Genomic DNA, 13,063 nt, shown 5'->3' with positions numbered 1-13,063 from the left:
GTATATTGCAAAAAAACAAATGTTGAACCTTAATAGAGATCATACAGGGACATGTACTGTATTTACATTGACGAACGAATACAAATGTTCAGTCTCATTCATCGCGATTTAAGGCGTTGGTACACAACGTATAAGATGAGATACAACAGGCCTAACTTAAATTTACAAGTTCATAAGATAATACTAAGATTTTTTTCACTTAAGCCAAACTGTGTTGAATTTAAGAGACATCATAGTGAAGGTTGCTTGTCAATTATGTGATTAAGCCAGTACTGACCACTATTATCATTTCAATTATTGTTTTCAAAAGCCAATTACCACTAAAACCGAAATTATTGTAGTGACACCATATATTCATTAAGCATTATACTTTAGTCACCCGGAGCTTTTAGTTGAATTAGGCGATTCCGAATGTGATCAATGTCTTTTGTCAAGCTAATTATTTCTGTATATATATCTTAAAAATGCTTAAATTCTGCAGTTTAATTTCCGTATGACATTTTTAGATATACAGTATAATCCCCTCGAGACCAAAAACGTTTTACTTTTTGTTGTCACCCATAACCTCCATTTTGTTCTCACTTGTACCTATACAAAAATGTATTCAAACAATTTTACTAATACAAACGAGACATTGAATTTATGTACAAAATAGTCAAATGTTTTATTTTTTATATTGTTTTATACCGCTATAAAATTATCACGATATTACACTTTTAATAACCATATTTTTGGAAGAGCAGTAAAGCATAACGATCGGTGTGAAATAATATTCTATACCAACACTGGCGGTACAAGAATTTCACATTGTATTGGTAGAAAATGTACGAAAATGGACTTTGTTGATGGAAATTTGATGCATACAGTATTTGTAATGCGAATCATAGACAATACGCAATTTTTCAAATCTCCATTGTTTTTAATTTTTATTACTCATAATATTATTAATATATTACAACATTTGTTCTGCGTCGCCATTTCCGAAAAAAGGGATGATATTTTCTTTAAAAAATAAAATTTAACAATTTAGGAACAGTGGAAAATGTTTATATATTCATGTCATGTAAAATTATTTTTAGAAGGATGTTATCTTTACTATGTTTCTTCAATTTGTTAACTGAATTGTTGTGACTCTCATGATATTCTATGTTTACATCCTTCATTTACTTTTTATAATTTTGACTTCCTTTCCCTTTTCTATTATTCGTTGCTGCTCCTCAAACACCACTATACATTTTTGCTTGAAAAAATGAGAAAACTTGCAAAAGTGAAATAAGGCTTTTCCTCAACCGAGACCCGTACTCTTTGGACCATTTCAGATCTTTTTTAGGAATATTTCTCAATTGTACGATTGTATTTTTAAAATTATACGTTCCCTGTTAAAATTTGAAAAGACGAAACGATTCTTTTAACAGCTAGAAAGTATAAGGAGTACACGCTGTAAGTAAACGGTATGTTGATTGTTTTGTAACCTTTCAACCTTAGTCAATAAGTTCTTGTTGGCATCTACAACTTATATAGAAGAATTTTGTATTTTAAATGTTTGGGGTTGGGATGGTTATTGTTTATATAGAGAGGAACAAATAAAAAAAAATTGAAAAGAAAAAAATTGTACTGAAAGCAAAGAAACATATACAGCAGTCCGTTTAATCTGATAATACTTGTTTTTCTTGGTAAGCACATCTAATAAAATTCCAATAACCAATTATGCAGATTTTATTTCATTAATACTAGCTTTGTTGAAATTGTAGTTCACATCTGCAGTAAAGCAATTGCAATAAAACTATAGTACCAATGGACGCGTTTGCCGTGTTACGTCTAAGCTTATTATAAAGTGTACGATATGTAGGCCTAATACTCTTATCATCATGTTCGCGCCAATTTGCCACCGCAGCGCGCTTTTAATAGGAGGATGCAAGTATGTTTTCATAAGAAATCAAATATTAAGAAGAAACAACGCGCGCGTACAACATTTGCATCGTTGTTATCATTAATGAACGCTGACATCAATTTGTGACAATGTTCATTATGTAAGTTATCAAAGTATTCTTTAAAATTCATAAACTTTAGAAAGCAATTCGTGTCGATTACAAGTAGGGCAATTGGAAACATAGCTTATCAAAACAAACTTACCTTGTATCACTCCATTTGTTAAGGTTAGAGTAAAAACAATAACACATACGAAGTTCCTGATACAAATCAAATGGTGGCCTATAAGGAGGAAACAAAGAATACTAATAAGTCTTCTAAAACAACTTAGGCCTATATATTATTGTCAATTAAATAACTCGCGTTAAACACAATTACAATATAATAGATTGATCAAATACAGTGTTATGGTAAATTAAAGCGAGTAGTTTATCGATAATTACCCTTTTCTTAAGCGTATGACATTTCTTTAACATTTTCCAATCAACTTAAAATGGAAGATAAGTCTAAAACAATCCTTAATGAAATCAAAATAATTAATAAGTATGAACAAATTAACAAAACAGACATAATTAGCAATTCATAGTTCTAACCGAGTCATGCTATAATACATTGTAGATAACATGTATTCACAATCTCATATCAATACATCAAACCATTCTTTATGATCAAACGGAAAGCCTAGCAATTAAATTCAGTGAATAAAGAATCATGGCGCAATAATAAAGAAATAACAAATTATTAGAGTAAACTTCAAAGCATGATAAAATATTTTTGTTTCGTCTCAACAACTCCTTTTATCAACCCTTTTGGTTAGATAAACCTAAGAAAAACAACGATTTAAACTAACTGAATCGGCGCCTTGCGACCTACATCGGCTTCTTGTTAAAACACACGAAATGCATCAGAAGCCAGATTTGATGTCATTGTTCGATAATGTTTTTCCACAGTAATAGAAATGTGAAGCAATTCATATTTATTTCATTAAGTCACACAACTATCATAGTGATAACTTCAATGATGCCGGCCGGTACAAACGCACCAACTACGCCAATTATTTTCCGCTCGGGGCTATCACTATATATGCTATGAAGATTCTAAGCGTAATAGTTTTGAAAATGGAGGCGGTTCTCGAAGCATTCTCTCTTAAATGATTTTTGACAAAACTACTTAGTTTTCACGTCATGGTAAAGAAAGATTCTGTGAGTTGGTTTTCGTTGCGTGTTTTCTTTGGTTAGCCGATTTCTTGCGGCGTTCTTAGCGGCTATTCCATTTGGGTACCGCAGTTGGTAAATAATGTTAGTTTTACGGCATGTAGGTAAGAGGGTAACACGCATTGCCTGCCCTTGGATACCTTAACGAGAGATGAATAAAAAAAATGTAGAAAAGTTTTCTAACTAAATGTCACTTTTCATTAATAGTACACAGATAAATTGAAGAACGCGATCCCAGAACGTACATTTATTTAAAAAGTAGTCCAAGTAAATATTTAATTAAAGGATAAACATCTGGTTCTGTATAATTACGTTGAATCACACTATTTCGTTGTTATAAGCCTATTCATTGAAATACTTAAAAATCTAGTAGTAAATTTGTAATACTGTAGTAATAGTTTCTTCAATTAAGTAAACATATTTAAAGTTATACAAGATCAGAATTGACTACCTAATGAAATTGAACAAAACATATAATGGTATTTTTTAAATAGTAGGCCTATTAAGATATTCCAAGAGAAAAAAAGTTCCGGTTATTTTATGTAGGCCTATTATTATACTACACTATAAAATAATTGTGAATTGTTAAACAAGTGGGCCTACAATGTAAAACAAGGCAATATTTCTATGTTTAATACACAAAATGAAAGAAAAGTAATTCAATAACATTACCGACATAACTGTTCTTTGTAATTAGCATAACACAGGTGATATCCCAGGTGCCACACAAAGCTATTAAGACAAACCTAATACTTATTGTTTTTTTTACTAGGCCTACACCAATAATAATAATAATATACTAGGCCTATTCTATTTCAAAATAATTAAATTCATAGCATATTTTATGTTAATAACGTTAACATGGTAGCGCCGTTATTACTCATGATTGTACTGTAAAAGTGTTGTTTGCGTGTAAAGTTGGACTATTAAAATAATATTTTGAAAATATCTGTTTATTTGTATTAATGAATGTTTTAATTGTTTAATTTGTATCTATGTACCGTGCATGATCAATTGCATCATGTTCTATGAGTAGATACATTTAAATAATGTATGTATTGTACTGACTTCACAACAAACAATATACAATGCATAGGCCTATAAAGTAATTGACATTCCTTTATAATATACCTTAATACTGAATGATAAATTAACCGTGCCCCCTTAACTCACTATTTGTCACTAACGCTTTCATTTGACTTTTAATAAGGAGAAAATGAAAAACAATTTCAAACATCTATATTAATACACTTCGCACCTTAATTTCTTTCACAACTTGTCAAATGAAATATTTACAGAAATATTTATTCTATACGAGACAAGTGTGTTAAAAAATCTACAGTGTTTTTATTTATGTGATGTATTAAGGTTTATTTATTCAACACAACTCTTAATTAATTTGCGACGCGTTTAACAATATTAAATTGGATCCGTAACGCGTTATGTAACATTGAGAAATAGTTTTATACGTTTTGTGTTATACAGAATCACAACAAAAATGCATCACTCTTGCATGAAGAATTGAAATAAATTACTTTATTGGCCGGATAAAGACGTTTATTAAGGCTTAAAATATTACCATTGTTAACCAAGTCCTAACAAAGCTAACACGAAACAAAATGTTTAAATAAATGAATAAATGAGGTTTATTTATATTCATTATGCTTTTAGAGAGGCAAACTAAACTTAGGGTGATTTAGTTCAGAGCTAATATAACTAACAACTAACTCATTCGTTGAAAATAATTATCAATCTAGAAAGTAAATTGTTTTCAATATTTTAGATACGATTTTTCTGGTTTTTTTTGGTTCACAGAAGCACGAGGAAAACCTAATAAAAAGACCATTTAATCAAACTAGGCCTATAGTAGTTTATATCTTAACTCAACACGGCGGAAGCATTCGAATCCAATCCAGTCCATCCAGGCCCAGGCCTACATATAATGTGATATCTACATCTTTGATTCAATAACGATAATAAATAGTTTAAATTTGTTTTCTTGCAATTTTTTTCTTGAATTTGTAATTAAGATCCATGAATAGGCCTACATAATGGTTGTGTTTTTTTAAATAAATGTATGTATTTTTCTGAACGATGGGACTACACTGAAATTGGGTAGCGAGGGAAATGTGTGAATAAAATGTATAATACTAAAATGATAATATAAATTGATAGTTAACAATAACTAGCCTACATTATATTTATTTTACAACTGTTCAATAACAAACAAATAACATAATTCATCAAGAAGTAAGAAATACAATATAAAAGAAAAATTGTTATAGATTTAAAATATAATACATGATATTAGATAAATAAAAAAAATGACTCAAGTTACAATCTCACATTTTAAGGGTTATTTATTTATTTAACTACTTTATCGAATGCTTTTGCAACCGAAACCGTATAGCCGGTATTTAGGGCTATAACGTTTAATTTTTGTCTTCACATAAGTATACATGTGAACACAGGAGAAATAACAGTCAGAGAGATGTTGTAAACTTCAATGACAAATTATTTATTCGAATAGGAACTAGAAATACTAAGACAAAACTTTAATAAAACTGGAAATCAATCTGGAAAAACCCCGAACTTGACCGGACAATAATGCCAGCATACGTCAAGCTTGAATTTATACTTTATTCTATGTCTACCTCAGTTACATCTGAACTACTCGTTCATCTGCCTATTGCAATTCATAACAAATACTATAGATTTATTCACTCCGAAATCTGCAAACGTCCTCGCAATAACAACTGAGTTACCGCTTACCCTCTCTCCTTTGCCAGGACAATGCAATTATTGTCCCAATAATTGTTAACAATTATGTTTAGATTAGGAATTAAAACTAATAAAACGTATAAAGAAATATAATAAACAGGAACATGAATAAAACCAGTTCCTTACATACAAATATTCTTTATTAAAAATAATAGCCTAAATGTCGAGCCAACACAGTTCTCTCTATTTTTTACGCGGAATACATTTAAATAATTATACTAAATCATGTTGTATTACTACATCTACTATTACTACATTGTAAATGCTATTCTTTTGAAATAATTAGACTACAACTGGCCTTATCATTTTTTAACTTATACTATCCTGAGTATACTAGCTTAACATGTTCATCACACTGTAACAACTTACGGAGAAACAGAACTATAGAATAAATGTTTAAAAAACAGCGATAACGATAACTCATGTCACAGACGCGCGCGTGCAAATTTCGTTATAAATGATAGATACCAAACATAACAAAAATAAATGTGTGTCAAAATATAGGTTAAATAAGTCGTTTGTGTTAGTAAGTAAGTCAATTATTATACCAACTTCATAAAGGCTTTTGTAAAAACTCCACCTTGAATAGTGGTGTTATAATAACTACCGTTTACCACAATAAATTCAACAAAGGATATTTTCCAAATGTCGCGCAATCTAAAATTGATATTAGGAATAAACCATCTCCAAGTTTGGCACAATAGTTTTAGAAGAAGCACGCTTTTCACTTTTGACAAACTCGCGCACAATCTATTTAATATTTTTCATTCCCCTCGCCACCATTCTGCCAGTAAATGAAAATAAATGGTACATGTCGACCATTCATACAACTCTCTAATTTAGATTCCATGTGATTTAACTTGTATAGTGTCAATAGAACCTGACTTATATCGCAGACAGTCGCGTTTATCGCCTGCGCTGATTCTCTTACCGCATTGATTTATACGTACTTACTACATTCTTATACAATACTTTAGTACTGTGTTCTTTAGTTTATATCGCAGTTTTTCTATTTATTTAATTATAACTAATTGCTAATATTGGTTTTTAACGGCAGGAATACGTGAAGTTACATCTATAAAATACGTTAGCTATTTTTAATTGCACATTTAGAAGATAGTATAGGTTAGGTTGTACGGTATAACTAACATCAAGAGTCTGGGAGTTGGAGATTTATTTTGGACATATTCCAATCAATGACAAATGTAATATCTGCTCATGATATTATAACTTACTTCATATCTATCAATCCAAAGGCAAATTATTGAGAAAAATAATTACTGAAAGTCGATCGGGACTCGAACTTGGATTTTCTGTTTGTTATGCTGAGGCTAGTAGTACAGTATTATAACTGATATATTGAATATATTAGTAATGTAATGTTGTCAATACAATTATGTATTAATTATATAATAATATACAATATATAACAATGATTATTCAGTAAACAAACAAAAAATCCAGTTAATATAACAAGAAATTCTTCAATACAACTATTTATCATACGATAGAAGAAAAAAAAGCTTAATCGAAGCCGCCGGAGACGCTTATTTTAAGGCAAAACAAAGCCCATCACTAGACTACGCGTAATGTTCTTAACAAACTGCCTTGATTAGATATATTAACTTTAGATAAGTCTGATTTAACAATATCAACTTGATTAGTTCTAGTGACAATACATAATGATTTAAATTCTTTCTTTATTGCTGTCAATTTCAGTTCATTTTGTTCATTCCTTGTTGTTTCATGAAGTGCAAGAAACAGCAATGAATGCAATTATAATATTGATTGTTATTTGAATTATTAGTGAAATAATACAAAATAACTGATAACTTACCAATATGAACAATTAGATAGATAATTCGAATTACTTATATTAAGGCGATTTCCCTCAGATATTAGACAGTCTATTGGGGTGAATATTCAATGATAATTAATTTAAATTGAACTTACAATATGATACAATGATATTGATAATAATTTATATTGTACTAAATATAAATAACAAATTATAGGCCTAGTATTATAGGCAAAATGGTAGTCAATTAACCCTATAATTCAATAATATATGTTAGCTATTGTATACAATTTAAACGATCAAATATATCGAATAAATAGAATATTATAGAAATATAAATGTTGTAATTGCTATTGATGAGGTTACCGACAGTGGTGTTTCATCCCCTTTGTTGCAAACACTAATAAAAGACATAGGGATGGTACTAGGAGCAATTGTTGTATTCACAAACAGTTTTGATGACATCTAACCTAACACACTATGTAGATAATACTTCGAAATTGTGAAGAAAAATAATTTCTTAATTATTAACTGTATTGTTCAATATGATTGGTTTATTTAATATTTATATAATATTATGTCTAAGTTATAGGTGAGAAATGAGTTTAAATACCTATAATGATTATGAAAATATAAATACTGTAATTATTTTATAATTATTATTATTGTATTGTCATAATATATGCATAAGAAAAAGTTATATACACCTTTATGAATATTGTAGAGTATTACGAAGAATAAAAATATAATGATAAAATATAGATTTATTATATAAAATTAATATGCAAGAAATAAAAGTGGGTGAAATCCCCACAAAAGAGAGAAAAAGATTGGTTTATTGTATGGCAAAATAATCAGATTAAAAATGATATTATTGATGTTAAATAAACTGGTACTGTTTTCGCACCATTTTTTCTTTAAACTGTGCTTAGTTTTGCAGTTCACGAATTTAAATACGAAAACTTTTTAAAAACTGATGTTTTACTTCATTGTTTTCCATTTAATTGACCTTCGTGGTTTATAATTCACACAACTGACGTAAACGAACCAAGTCGGAGAACTGTTCTCAACGATGCACAAATCTCATATTATTCTTTATTAATGTCGCACATTTTTCTTCATTTAAAAACTGTTATCTTAGGCCCTGACAGGGATCTTTTTCTCAGCCAATCAGGCGTTAGCTTTGGTGCAAAATATTTGGCATTCAAGTGTATGTTTTCCATATTAATAGCAAAGTGATGCCAATTCGGCAGCATGTAAATGCAAATAAAAGCATAGAATCATCAAACACTAATGAATGACCCGGAGAACGACTCCATATTGCGGTCCTCAATGACTCACAGGAGTGCAATATTGAGACCGATCCTTCTGTTATAAATATTGCCACGAACATAAGTAAGTCGTTTGAAATCAACGTTCAGTTTTGTGAAAGTAATTCAGTATTTGAAAATTGTTAAACAATGTTATCAGGTATAGTGTATAAACAGAGGATAAGTAGGCCTATAACCATACAATCTATGAGATGATTTTATGAAAGACTGCCCGGCGTGTAAACTGTGAAGACAAGTTCAAGTCACAGTTTTGAGCAACTCAACATCAATGAGACGTGAACAGTTTACAAAAAGCTTTTTTACTTTTTACTTTTCCTCTTTTTTATTTATTTATTTCTTGTAGTAACTACCATACATAACACATTGCAAATTAAAGTCAAAACGATATAAAAATAGAAAGACATAAACGAGCTTTGAACAATTAGAAAGGTTTTAACAAGCTAATTACCCATTATTGTTATCTTAGCGAAAAATTATTTTGAATACTGCCCTCTTCGACATTAAGTATTGCTATTCATTTTTATATATATATTTTTTTCATTTTTCAAAAAAGCTTTGGTATTTTTACAATTTGTTTACTTTTCAAGTCACATACTAAATAACTTAATTATTAAGTAATTAATAAAATAAAGTATACTCCCATGTATATATCTCATATTTGAGATAAGAGGAAATCTTTTGATTTTATAGTATTGGAGTAGCTCACTGTATTACTATTCTTATTTAATTTTCTTCATAGTTTCTATTTTTAAATGTCTTAATAAATATAAATATGTTCTGACATACATTCACATCCCACTAAGAAAGAAACAGACAAGTAAAACAATGATATTTGATAACATGCTGCACATAACCAGTCCATCGTCACCATCCCTGTGAAAAATACAATTATGGTACCTGACTACCTGTGACTTATGATTTAAACTATTTATAGTATATTAATAAACAGTAGCCTACAAATTTAACGTGTATGTTTCATGCTGCCTATAATAAGGAAAACTGCCAAATATTCTCATTGGAAAAAGCAGATTGGGAACTTGAAATACATACATTTAATATACTTACTTGATGTGATATATCTATATGTACTTGTATGTGCAGTTTGATATTCTTTTAATGATACAGTATTTAACTGTTTCAATTTAAATATATATAATTAAGAGATTGTCTTTTAAAATTCAGAAAGAATGTTGTGTAACACACTATAATCTCACTTTCAATGAATACATGCTTCGGAAAAACGTTTATTGAACGAAAAAAAGTCAATCAACATCTAATACAGTATAACTATTATAGCATTCATCAAGAGAATTTGGGCATCGTTACATGACCTTTACAAATATTTTTTTGTAAAATGAATGTTTATAAATTAACTACTGTTCTATACTGTTCTTGTGTTCTACGCAAAGTTTATGCCTATAATTAATGAGTTATAAAACATATAGCATAATGCTTCTAATTTCATTTTTTGTTTTCAGATTGACATTAATTGATTAGCTGTATTGTTCTTGACTTTTATTAGCATTTTAGGGTTTAAATAGTTGAAATATTAATATATTATAACATTAATTAAAACAAAAATTATCTCTTTGAATTCAAGTTAGTAATTAAACAATACAAATGTATCGAATTTTAAACAGGATAAAAAGAACCGGTCGATTGAAAACGAAATCCCGATCAAACTATGTTTCATTAATCTGCGTACATCTGCAATAGGTTTTCTAATTAAATGTATTTGCATTATATTAATGCCTTTATTTTCATTAACACACTATTCTTTCTATTAACAGGTTTATTGATTAGTTGTAGCAATATTGAGAGTCTTTATCAGCAATTGCCAATATTCTCCTGTGTATCATTTGAATTTAATAACTCCACGAATAAATCAAGGAAATCGGCTTAATAACTTTGAATAATAATAATAATAATAGTTCATTCTTATATAGCGCATATAAGCAAGCTCTCAATGCGCTGAACATTATTACCCCAGAATACGACGGGTAAACAGTAAGTTGGTATCGATTATAGCCCGTTAGTTGTAAACACCTTGTTCAATAGACACATGCAATCAACCATATCATTGCTTATTATTTCCGATTTGGTTTCCAAGGTTACTTTGTTCATCACGTGTGAATATCTGTTGACTTCGATATGCTTAATTAGTGCGCAACTTAATTAAAGTTCATTTTGAGAACAAATGATTCTAAAGCTAGTTCTTGTGTTCATTCTTTCTTTGGTTTTAGGTTAACGGATGATTGTAATCCATTTTAAGTACAAAGGCGTATAATAACGTAGGACCTAATCCGTCTAGAAATTGTATAATCATAATATTTAAAAAAACATTACCGTAACGGTCCATGAAAAGTTTTTTTTTTAATACCACTATCCTATAGTGTGAATTAATATATTTTATCTTTTTAATTAATTTTACAGTACAACTTTAAAAGAAATTTGTTGTGTGTGCTTCCTCCTTATATTTGAATAAACATTCGCTATCCTTGGCATTGGGCCTAAATAAAATAACAATATATATATACAGTATATTCCGATCCCGTATAGTAGTTTGATGGATTTGTCCGATTGTCATTAGATAAATCTTAACGGACTATTGCAAGTTATTTAGATACAAGTCTATAATTCATGTTAATACAGAAAATAGTGTGTCGATACTCCTGCTGAATTATGTATGTTACACAATAAATATGCATTCGTGTGAAAAAAAATAAACATTATATAAAATGTTTAAAAAAATAGAATTTAGTGGTATCCTCCTCCTACTTTTAATTGTGGATCAATGTATGTTCCGTTTTAAAATTCTAATTTATCCATTTTTGCCACCTATGAAACAAATTCTTTATATTGTCTGTAATTTATTCATGAATTATTTTACCTAAATTAGGACAGTTTACTTTTTATTTGTTGCAACATTATACAATTATATCGTATCTATTTTAAATACCTTTTAAAAAACGATAGATAGAAAAAAATACACGAAAAGAGGATGATATTCTGTTTTCAAAGTGATATACCGTATAGTTCGCCATTCCATGTCTTCAAAACTAATAATATAGAGTATTAGAATATAATACGGTAGTCATTAAGTAAACTATGAAGAAAGATGATATTAAACTGTTTGAAAACAATTAAAAACATATTTATTCAATATTTACCTACTATTTTTCTACTTTTTTTCCTTCCTTCCTTCCTTCCTTTTTTTTGTGAAAATGTTTAATATCGTGTTCCCGATGGTTCTTATTTTTGTCTTTTTATATTAATTTGCCGTTTTTATGCGTATATTGTGTACCGGTATATGTTTTTGTGTTTTCACTGATTCATCTTTCCCTGTTACAACAAACTTACTGGTTAAGAAGTTAAGTAGGATTTGAAGATGTTTTGCTTAACTTAATTGTACAGAATAGTCAATTAATTCGTTAATCTGCATAATATTGAATATATTATCTATTATATTTCCTATTTATCATCTTACTAGTTAATTACACTAAATATAAGAATAATATCATTACAATTAAACATGATTTTGGGGTTTTTTTTAAGGATAAAAGAAATTATGAAATTGCTTTTTCTTATGTACGTTTTGTATTTAATAATTTTTAAAATAACTTGAAAGATAGTAGGCCAATTATCATTTAAAAAATCGTGGGAATTGTTTTAATTAAACTTGATTTACATGTTCTTATAACATATAGTCAGCCAGATTAGCATTTTATCTAGGCCTAATTGCAAAAATTAATTACTGCCAATTATGTAACAAACCATTAGATAACTTAACTTAAATACATAATATATGTGTTTATATTATCTCAACAGGTCCATTGGTAACTTACTTCTATTAATTTTTAGAACATTCCCTAGAGTCCGTTCTCACGGGAAATTTTAATTTTAAATTAAGAGCATGTTCATCAATTAAATCTCCCTATTGTATCATTATTACATTCGAACAATAGGTACACAGGCAGGGGGAGAGATAAAGGAAAACTGTGCATTGCTTG

At 28.9% G+C, this 13,063-nt stretch overlaps 2 protein-coding genes across 2 annotated transcripts in view; one reads left to right on the top strand and one right to left on the bottom strand.

The window, feature by feature from the left end:
- Positions 1-13,063, bottom strand: part of LOC144854208 (SH2 domain-containing adapter protein F-like) — a 219,523-nt gene that overhangs the window by 16,284 nt on the left and 190,176 nt on the right. The gene's annotated exons all lie outside the window — the stretch shown is intronic.
- LOC144854232 (NADH dehydrogenase [ubiquinone] iron-sulfur protein 4, mitochondrial-like) overlaps positions 13,044-13,063 on the top strand; it is a 125,714-nt gene continuing 125,694 nt past the window's right edge. Inside the window, exon 1 of the mRNA XM_078712161.1 lies at positions 13,044-13,053. The gene's annotated coding sequence lies outside the window, so the exon portion shown is untranslated. The remainder of the gene's footprint in view (positions 13,054-13,063) is intronic.

This window comes from Antedon bifida, chromosome 10 (assembly GCF_963402885.1).
Source record: "Antedon bifida chromosome 10, ecAntBifi1.1, whole genome shotgun sequence".
In the NCBI taxonomy this organism is placed as follows: Eukaryota; Metazoa; Echinodermata; class Crinoidea; order Comatulida; family Antedonidae; genus Antedon; species Antedon bifida.
This window is presented reverse-complemented; position numbering and strand designations above follow the sequence as displayed.